General features: G+C 36.6%; 1 pseudogene; it reads right to left on the bottom strand.

Moving 5' to 3' along the window:
• Positions 1-3,607: 3,607 nt before the first annotated feature.
• Positions 3,608-4,229, bottom strand: LOC143658330 (latexin pseudogene; annotated as a pseudogene).
• Between the last annotated feature and the right edge of the window lie 6,026 nt (positions 4,230-10,255).

Here is a 10,255-nt window from a genome sequence, read left to right as displayed (position 1 = left end):
TTTATGCATTCATCTGTGGAGGCAAATTTCAGTTGTTTCATCTTTTGGTTATTGTGAAAAATGTTGCTATGAACATTGTGTCTATTTGGGGTTCTATAATTTTTATTATTTCCGTTTTTGTCACTGTAGCATTTTAAATCATGTCCCTGACATCCTGTTATGTATTTCCACATATATCTCTAAAAAATGAAGACATGTATTGCTTGACCACAAATAATTACACCAAAAAAAATTTTAATTACACAAAACAAAATTAAAAATAATTGTTATATGACATAATATCTAGTCCTTATTCAAAATTCCAATATTTTTCCAAAATGCTTTTTTATAACCTTAATGTTTAAATCAATATTTAAAGGTCCATTCATCAGATTAAGTCTGTTGAGTCTCTTTTAGTCTAGAGCAGTCTCACCTCTAACCTTTAACCATGTCCTTGACTTATTTGTTGCTTCCTATTGAAAAGGAGCTCAAAGGATATTAAGGAATGATGAGAAAAAAAAGAAAGGAAGAAAGAAAGAAAGACACAGACAGGCTCAGGGGGTCTGAAGCTTGAGTTTACTTCAGACAGACTTCAGACAATTTTATTCTTAACCAGATCCTGGTTATATACCACAGGATGTCAATAGGCATGCATGCATTTCCTGAGGGAGCAAAGTTCTTATCTTTCAGTGTTCTTCATACTTAACATAACCATTTGGGGTAAGCATTCTCTTCCTCCCAGACTGCTCTACATAACAATCTCCACAGTATACTGCCGCCATCCTGAGGCCAGCTGCTCCCAACGAATTCTGCAGGTCTTGTTTTAAACCCTTGGCTCCTACACTTATTGAATAATATAGGTCAATTGTCCTGTAAGATGACCCACATTCTAGATTTGTCTAATTTCTCCCACGTTGTGACATATAACTTTGATCATTGTTGGGAGAGGCAATCTGACATGGGCCTTGCATTATGGAACACTTTTGCGATGCATGCCAAAAATACAAGCCCTTCAACAATCTTTTTTAAAAAAACATTTTATTGTGGTAACATATATACAACTAAAAATTTCCCCTTTGAATTACTCTCAAATGTTAGGCTTAGTTATATTTATTACATTAATTATGCAATGCTAACATCAACACCATCCATTATCAAAGGCTTTTCATCATCCCAGACAGAAATTCTGTACCCCATTATCCATCCTGGATCCCCAACCCCTAGTAACCTGTAATGCTTTGGGGCTCTATGAATTTATATATTTGCTTAGTTACTTCAGATAAGTAGAACAATACAATATTTGTCCTTTTATCTCTGACTTATCTTACTCAACATGTTATCTTCAAGGTTCATCCATCTGTTAGCATGGATCAGAACTTCATTCCTTTTTATGGGTAAATGATCTTTCATTGTTTTTATATAATACATTTTGTTTATCCATTCATCTGTTGATGGACATTTGGATCTCTTCTACATTTTGGCTATAGTGAATAATGCTGCTATGAACATTGGTGGTATACAAATATCGGTTCAATTCCCTCTTTTCAATTCTTTGGAGTATATACCTAGAGGTGGGATTGCCAGATTGTATACATATAACTTTATGTTCAACTTTCTGAGGAATCACTAAACTGTTTTCCAAAGCAGCTTCACCACTTTACATTCCTACCAACAATGTACAAGAGTTTCAGTTTCTCTGCTTCCATGCCAACCCTCATTATTTTCCATTAAAAAAAAAGGCCATCCAGTGGGTGTGAATTGATATGACATTGTGGTATTGATTTCTATTTTCCTGATAACTAATGATGTTGAGCATATTTTCATGTACTTATTGGCCATTTGTAATCCTTCTTTAGAGAAATATCTATTCAAGTCCTCTGCCTATTTTTAAATTGAGTTGTTTGTCTTTTTGTTGTTGAGTTGCAGTGATACTTTATATATTCTGAATATTAAATCCTTATCATATATATTATATTCAACTTTTTTCTCTCATTCTATAGGTTTTCTTTACACTTTCTTCTTAATATGCCCTGATGTACAAAAGTTTTTAATTTTGGCAAAGTCCATTTTATTTATTCATTTCTTGCTCATGCTTTGGGTGTCATAATTAAGGAATCATGGCCAAATTCAAAGTCATGAAGGATTCCCCCTATGTTTTCTCCTAAGAATTTTATGGTTTTATACATGTTCATATTATGGATCCATTTTTGTAGTACATTTTTGTATATGGTATGAGATAGGGATCCAACTCCATGTCTGGCATGGAGTTTCTTTTATATGTGGGCATGCAGTTATTATGGCACCATTTGTTGAAGAACTACTCTTTTCTCATTTAATGCATTTGGCACCCTTGACAAAAATCAGTTGGTTATAGATGAATGGGTTTATTTCTGTACACTCAATTCTACTCCATTGGTCTATATAACTATCTTTATGACACCACACTGATCTGAATACTGTGGCTTTAGAGTTACTTGTAGAATTTGGAAGTGTGAGACCTCCACTAATGTTCTTCCTTTTCAAGGTCAGTTTTATTACTCCAGGGCCCTTGTAATTCCATGTGAATTTGATGATCAACTTTTCCATTTATGCAAAAAAGGCTGCTAAAATCTGATAGGCATAGTCCTGAATATGTAGATCACACTGAGTAGTATTGACATCTTAATGAAATTAAGTCTTCCAATCCATGAACATGTTGTCTTTCCAGTTATTTAAGTCTTTAATTTCTTTCAGTAGTGTTTTACAGTTCTCATGTACAAGTTGTTCACCTCATTGGTTAAATTTGTTCTTAGGTATTTTATTCTTTTAGATGCTATTGTAATTGAAACTGCTTACTTAATTACCATTTTGGATAATATATTGAGGATGTATAGAAACAAAAGTGAATTTTGCATGTTTATCTTGTTCCCTACAACTTTGTTGAATTTATTAGCTCAAGTAGCCTTTTTGGGTATTCTTTGGGGTTTTCTCTATAAAGGAACATATCTTCTGTGGATAAGGATAATTTCACTACTTCCTTTCCAATCTGGATGCCTTTTATTCCATTTTCCTTCCTAATTGCACTGGCTAGAACTTTCAACATGGTGTTGAATAGCAGTGGTGAAAGTGGTCCCTTGCCTTCTTTAAGTATATTTAGACAGTTGATTTAAAGTCTTTATTTATAAATCCAAGGTCTATAATTTCCCAAGTACAACTACTGGCATTTTTTTAATGAGCTACAGCTTCCAGTTTTTGGTATACTCTGTGATTTTAATTGTTGTATTTGAGATATGGACAATTGTATATTATAATATACCAACTCTGAAAATAAGATCCCCAGCATTTGCTGTTCATGATTGTTGAAAGCATACTTCATTGAGCTATTGTTTGTTTGTTTTCTTAAGGCCAAAATTGAAGCTTTTTATTATGCAATATATATATAGCATTATACTGTTATTAAGACATTTTCACAAGGTGACAATTTTTATTATGAAATATACATGGATGATATATTTTTTAATATATGGAAGACATTTATACAAAGGGATACTTTGGAATTGGTTTAGTGTCTTTTCCTAGATATCAACAAAGACTGTCATACAGTTAGTAATAAGCATATTACAGTTTATCCTAGTGTTAGGGTCTTGGTTTATTCTAGTTGTATTTCCTTTAGTAGGTGGCTGCTATGTTTTACTGTATCTACATGTTCTCATGCCAGTGAACTTGCATTTGCCAAGGAATAGTCTTCTGAGATGCAATGTCATGAAGTAGAATGATATAGTCTAAATCAACAAAGTCATCATTTCTTTGCACTTGCGTGAGAGTTTGAATTTTCCCCACATTACAGCATGTACTTTCAGTTGAATTCTCCAATATTACCTAACCACAGGTAGCCAGACTAAATGTTGAACTGGATTCATTTCTGCAGATACATTTCCAAAACTGTATGGAATATTTTGTGCTCCCAGTAGCTTTTTCATGTACTTGAGTCTTTGATATAAAGTGTTGACTTCTTCATCCAAATTTTCCCCCACTTTCTCCTTTTAAAGTTGATTTTCAGAATAGTATCTTGCTCCACTGGAGGGTAAGTTACTTCACCTGTGCAATTCAATGTAACTTTGTTTTGGATAATTCTTTCCACATGAAAATTAAGGCAATACATATGTACTTTTCCAAGAATATCCTCCATGCTGGCTTCTTTGCACCAGAAATACCTTGGCAGTGGTGGGGAAAGGGGCAGAGTGCTGGAAGTGGGTTGGTGGGAGTTCCATTTCTGTTGAGTGGTAACCAGGTGACTGCAGGGCTGCTCAGGTTCAATTAGGTTTAACATGAATCATACTGATGGTCCATTACTTCTAGCTAATGTTTTTATTGAGATTTCCTTGAATGCTAGGTGCTTAAGGAATAAAGAAAAATAAAAACACCTATCCTAGTCTGCAGATGGGCTCTCTGCTGGGGCATTAATACAGTTCTCAAGCTATTTCCAAATCTGCCTCAGTTCTAACTGCTTGCACTGAGCCTATAGATTGGATAGTGGTGAAAGCCCTGGGTCTTCTCAAGTATTCTGAGCATGCCTCTTTTCTTGTGCATGTGCCAGATTTCTAAATTCCCCAATATGTTCAAGTGATTTGGAATGTCCTAATTTCTCATATACACTCTCCCCTTGGTTTTTCCACTAGGCTTTAAACAAGGTATATTTCAGTCAATAATCTTTTGCCCCAGGAAGCTGCATGTTTTTTGATCATACAATGTTTTTGAACAATGCTAGCTACTTTTCCTTCATGAATGGGTTCTGAATTAGGCAAGAGACAAGGGTCTTGTGTCAGTCCTTCAGATAGCCCACACACAGTTTGGAACAAGCGCAATAACTTGAAAGTAAGGCCTGCTCTGCTCTCTCTTGGACCAGAGATAAGAATTCCATATTGTGAATAAGTGCTACCCTCTTTAAAACTGGTGCTAGGCTGGGTAGAGAATGGGGAAAGGGCAAATAAAAATGCCACAAAGCTTTCCTTCCATTTTTAAGTTGCTTTTGTCTTGATTCAGTGTTCATTTCATTGCTACAGAACTTTAAATGTTTTCTACAATTCTGACAGTCGTTCTAATAATTTCTGATTATTTTTTCAATATTTCTGTGGAGAGATGGGACTTTGGAACTGCTTACTTCCTTATATTGTCATCTGAGAGGTGTGGTAAGGAACAAAGACATTCTGTATTTCTGGTAAGATGGCTAAGATTTCTGGGAAGATTGTGGAGCAGGCCAATGGAAGTCATCCCTGCTCTGTGGGACAATATAGGGGACAAGGAGAGATTGACTGGTACCGTGATTCCATAAGGTGAGTGATTGAGGAGGGTCTTAAGAGTGTTTTGGATAGGAGAGAGGTGGGAAGGTCGAGATGGGAAAAAGGGGTGGGTCACACATTGGCAAGGACCCCTCCTGGGGACAGGTGGTGACACATGGGGAAGTGTGGATCAGAGGGAACTGACGTACGTCCTCTCCAGCCTCCCCCCAGCAGCTGCTGGCTGGGGAAACCTCCCTGAGCAGAACCATAGCCAGCAGTGTCCACAAGACCCTCGAGGCAGACTTACTATCTGCCATGAAGAGCCACACCCTTAGGTGCTGGGAGCAGTCAGCAGGATCGACACCACGATTAGCCATTCCATTATGCATGGTGCAACAAACCAATTACAAGCAAAGAGATTCAGTCAATCATCAAAAGTCTTCCCACAAAGAAAAGTCCAGGACCAGGTGACTTTACAGGGGAATTTTATCAAACATTCCAGAAAAAAATTAATACCAGTCTTGGTCAAACTCTTCCAAAAAATTGAGGAAAAAGGGAATGCTACCTAACTCATTTTATGAAGCTGCTCTAGTTTGCTAGCTGTTGGAATGTAATACACCAGAAACAGAATGGCTTTTAAAAGAGGGGATTTAATAAGTTGCTAGTTTATAGTTCTAAGGCCAAGAAAATGTCCCAATTAAAACAAGTCTATAGAATTGTCCAATCTAAGACATCCAAGGAAAGATACCTTGGTTCAAGAAGGCTGATGAAGTTCAGGGCATCTCTCTCAAGTAAGAAGGCACATGGTGAACAGGGTGAGGGGTTCTCTCTCACTTGGAAGGGCACATGGTGAACATGGCATCATCTGCTAGCTTACTCTCCTGGCTTCCCTTCAGAAGCTCCCCAGGAGGCGTTTTCCTTCTTCATTTCCAAAGGTCACTGGCTGATGGACTCTCTGCTTCTCATGACTATGTTGTTCTGCTTTCTCTGAATCTCCTGCTTTCTCCAAAATGTTTCCTCTTTTATAGGATTCCAGTAAACTAATCAAGACCCACCCAAATTAGTGGAGACATGCCTCCACCCAATCCAGCTTAACAACCACTCTTGATTAAATCACATCTCCAGGGAGATGGTCTAATTGCAGTTTCAAACACACAATACTGAATAGGGATTAGAAGAAATGGCTGCCTTTACAAATTTGATTAGGATTAAAGCATGACTTTTCTAGGGTACATAATCATTTCAAACCAGCACAGAAGCTAACATTACTCTAATGCCCTAAAACTTAGACACTACAAGAAAAACTACAGACCAATCTCCCTAATGAATAAAGATGCAAAAATTCTCAACAAAATACTAGCAAATCACATCCAATGACACAGTGAAAGAATTATACATCACAATCAAGTGGGATTTACACCGGAATCCAAAATGGCTCAAGACAAGAAAATCAATCAAATTAACACAGCACATTAACAAATTGAAAGGGAAAATAACATGATCATACTGATTGATGCTGACAAAACATTCAACAAGATTCAGCATCCTTTTCTGAAAAAAGAACACTTCAAAAGGTAAGAAACAAAGGAAACTTTCTTAGTATCATAAAGAGCATATATAAAAAACCCATACCCAACAGAATACTCAATGGTGAAGGCAGAAAGCATTCCCCCTAAGATCAGGAACAAGACAAGGATATTCATTATCACCACTAGTAGTCAACATTGTTCTAGAAATCCTAATTGGAGTGATTATACAGAAGAAACAAATAAAAGGCATCCAAATTGAAAAGGAAGAAGTAAGACTTTCATAATTTGCAGCTGTCATGATCCTATACTTAGAAAACCCTGAGAAATCAATGACAAAGCTACTTGCACTAATAATGAAATTCAGCAAAGTGATGGGAAACAAGATTGATGTACAAAACTCAGTAATGTTTTTATACACATACTATGACCTCTATGAGGAGACAAGGAAAAAAATTCCATTCCAAAATGGGGACCAAAAGAATCAGGTATTTAGGAATAAGCCTAACCAGGGATGTCAAGGACATGCACACAAAGAAATTACAAAATATTGCTAAAAGAAATTTTTTTAAATGACCTAAATAGATTGAGGAACATTCCATGCTCATGGATAGGAAGGTTAAATGTTGTTAAAATGTCAGTTCTACCCAAATTGATCTACAGATTTGATGCAGTATTGATCAAAACCCCAACAACCTACTTTGAAGACTTGGAAAACTAGTTATCAAATTTATTTGAAAAGGGAAGAAACCTCAAATAACTAAACATATTCTAAAAGAGAAGAGTGAAATGGAAAGATTAACAGTTTCTGACAGTGAAGCTTACTATAAAGCCACAGTGGTCAAATAGCATGCTACTGGTACAAAGGTATAAGTATTGTCCAATGGAATCCACTCAAGAATGTGGAGATAGACCACAATGATCAATTGATCTTTGAAAAGGCCCCCAAATCCAAGGAATTGGGACAGAGTCATTTTCAATAAATGGTCATAGGAGAATTGGATATCAATAACCAAAAGAATGAAAGAGGAACCCCTTATCTTATACCCTATACAAAAATTAATTTGAAATTGATTAAAGACCTAAATGTAAGACTTAGTACCATAAAACTTTTTTTAAGAAAATGCAGGAAAATATCTTCAAGATCTAGTAATAGGAGGTAGCTTCTTACACTTTACAAGCAAAGCACAAGCAATGAAAGAAAAAATAAACAAATGGGAACTCCTCAAGATCAAGAGCTTCTGTGCCTCAAAGAACTTTGTAAAAAAATGAAGAGGTAGCTAACTCAATAGGAGGAAATATTTGGAAACCACATATCAGATAAAGGCTTGATGTCCTGTGTGCATAAAGAAATGATCTTGCTCAACAACAAAAGAAGAAACAACCCAATTATAAAATGGGCAAGGAATAAGAATAGAAACTTTTCTGAAGAGCAAATAAATACAAATGGCTAAAAAACACATGAAGACATGCTTATTTTCATTAGCCATAAGAGAAATGGAAATCAAGATGACAATGAGATATCACCTCATACCTTTAAGAATGGCTGCTGTTAAACAAACAGAAAATTACAAATGCTGGAAAGAATGGGGAGAAAATGGAACACTTATTCACTTTTGGTGAATGTAAAGTGGCATACAGCCGCTTTGGAAGACAATTTGGGAATTCCTGAGAAAACTAAATATTGAGTTGCCCTATGACCCGACAATTCCAATACTCAGTATATACCCAGAAGAGCTGACAGCAGTGACACAAACAGACATTTTAACACTAATGTGCATAGCAGCACTACTTACAATTCCCAAAAGATGGGAACAATCCAAATTCTTAGCAACAGACTAATGTTTAAATAAAATGTGGTATATACATACAATGGAATATTATGCAGCAGTAAGCTAAAGTTAGGTCCTGAAGCATATGACAACGTTGATGAACCTTGAGGATGTAATGCTGAGTGAAATGTCAGCCACAAAAGGATAGATACTGAATAATTCTGCTATTATGACTGGAAAAGACAAATGAAAACTGCCTAAAATTCAGTGTTTCTGAATGTACAACCAAATGAAGGTACTGTAATACATGGTGTATTTATTTTGGACGTTATCCATGGTACCCAAAAGATGGTGGGAGCCAGAGGGCACACTGAAAAGCAGAATGGTGAACTGTGATACATTTATATGGTGAATATGGTGTGGCTGCAAAAAGGAAGGAAGTCAAGAGGCATGCCAATAAACTGAATAAACCTTTGGGACAAGGTGGTGTGTAAAATAATCCATAAACAAAAGAGCAAATATGCTAAGGTCTCTTTCAGAAAATATTTATTAGAAAACTGGAACCTAGATTCTAAGCCTTTATAACAGTCACACTTAGTCTGAAGTTGTAAATGTATTTCTGGATGCTGAGATGTTGAACTATCTGTGTATCAGATGGTATTTCCCTAGGACTTTGAGTAACTCTGTGACATCTAGGACGCAGAGATGAAATGCTGCAGCCCTGCAGGTTAGCATAGCTTTGTATAATAACAGTTAAAGAAATCAAATGGAAGAGCAGGCCTCAATTAGAGTTAAAAACCAAGACAATCTGGCTGGGACTAAGGTAAATCACAATACAGGGTAAAAAATTGTAGTGTATCACTCTAGATCTTCATGAACTGTATGGAACCAAATGCAGAAAGCTTTACTATGTCTAGAATCTAAATTTTCTGAAATACAAACTCTGAATCAACTTGTCTGGATAGCTCATTTGAATGACCCAGATTCCTGGAGTCTAGAGTGGGAATGAGGATTTGTAGTTTTGTGTAACTTGCTGTAATGCTGGGGCTCATCTCAGACTATGGTGGGCTGGTAATTGGGAGGTGTTAGTGAAGTCCCTTGAGGGTCTAAACAAAAAATATATATTTGTATATGGAAGTATTGAACTTTCCCATCTGGGAAGACCTGGGTACCCTCTCATCACAGGGTACTGTCAGGATAAAGGGCCAGACACTTGATTTTGCCACTTGTTTCTGTAGGAAAGAAGCTAAGAGTGCTCTATTGGCTAGGGTTCTTTATGGAGACAGAATCAGGAGGAGATATCCATAGATATAAAATTTACAAAAGTGTCTCATGTAACCATGGGAATGTAGAGTCCAAGATCTGTAGGGAAGGCTGCAAGTTGGTACTATCAAGAAGGTCTTCAACAAGCTCTCAGGAGAGACTAGCTGGGCAAATGTGGAATATAAGGATCCAAGTTCTGTAGGGCAGACTGTAAGCTGGTAACTCTGATGAAGTTCCTCAATGAACTCTCAGAAGAGGTTGGATGGACAACTGTGGGAATGGAAGAATCCAAAATCTGTAGGGCAGGTTGTGAAGCTGGTGACTCCAATGAAAGGCCTGGATGAACTACACAGGAGAAGCTTGCCAGCTGAAGCAGGAAGAGTGACTGTCTCTACTAAATCCTCCTTTAAAGCCTTCTGGTGATTAGATTAAGCGTCACTATTTGTGAAAAGCACTC

Source organism: Tamandua tetradactyla, chromosome 16, assembly GCF_023851605.1.
Source record: "Tamandua tetradactyla isolate mTamTet1 chromosome 16, mTamTet1.pri, whole genome shotgun sequence".
Lineage (NCBI taxonomy): Eukaryota > Metazoa > Chordata > Mammalia > Pilosa > Myrmecophagidae > Tamandua > Tamandua tetradactyla.
The sequence above is the reverse complement of the archived record's forward strand: the minus strand, read 5'-3'. Positions and strand labels throughout refer to the sequence as shown.